Here is a 1,061-nt window from a genome sequence, read left to right on the forward strand (position 1 = left end):
TATATATATATATATATATGTATATATGCATTTATTTGAATAGACCATGCATTGTACTTACATTTCCAGAAGGATTCAGGACCTTAAGAAATTTTGAGAACTTTTACATTAAATGATACTGGCAAATATTAAAAACAAGCAACAATAATTAGTCCCATTGTAAATTCATGTTATGGGAGCTCAGCTAGTTCCTTAAAGTCACTTAGTGAAACTTTTTACTGTTATTAAAAGTTCAAGGATTAGGGAAATATGAGGGAAAAAAGACTCACAAAATTAAATTTGGGGTTGATTCTTTCACTTACAGATGCTTCTTAAGGCATAGTGGATATTCATCTAGGCAGAGTAGAACAGGAAGAACATGGAATTAGGAGGCCCAAGGTCTAGCTCCATCTCTGCCTAAAACTAGTAGTGTGTCTTTAGGTAAGTCACCTAACTGTTTCTAAGCCTCAGTTTCCTCATCTGTAAATAGAGATGATAGTATCTCCCAAAGTTTTTTAAGGGTCAAAAATTGTAACAAACATATGTGAAAGTGTTTTGTACATACCTAAACTACAGACCCCATGTTGCTAAGGAGAAATGGCTGAATTCTCAAAAGTGTGGCATTTCTTTTCCTGAGACGAATTGAGAAAAAGGGTCAACAGGGCAAAGTCCTGGAAGCAATACGAAGTGGACAGAGAATTCATAATTAGCAATTGATTCAACATGTTTTGCTGTAAACATACTCCTGGAAATATTTTGAAAATCTTCAGCTGTTAATCTCCAGGCACTGAGCTGGGCCAAACAGGGAGGGGCCTTGGGTGGAATGATGAAATCCAGGATGTGTCTTTTTGGCCCCCCTCACCCATCCCCAGCCCCACACTCCACGCCTGTACCCAGTGTCTCCTGCTGGCAAAGTCAGAAAGTATCTCACCCTGCAGCAATGTGGGAGCATGGAACAGCCTGAAGGCAGAGAGGGGCTGAAAGAAGGCAAGCAATCCTTCCTGGCAATTCCCCTGCCCTTGGCCTCTTGCCAAAAAGAAGTCATGTGTCCACCTGGCTCTCTCTCCCTTCCTGTCAATTTC

The sequence above is a fragment of the Neophocaena asiaeorientalis genome, unplaced genomic scaffold (genome assembly GCF_003031525.2).
Source record: "Neophocaena asiaeorientalis asiaeorientalis breed wild unplaced genomic scaffold, Neophocaena_asiaeorientalis_V1.1 scaffold959, whole genome shotgun sequence".
NCBI classification, from domain to species: domain Eukaryota; kingdom Metazoa; phylum Chordata; class Mammalia; order Artiodactyla; family Phocoenidae; genus Neophocaena; species Neophocaena asiaeorientalis.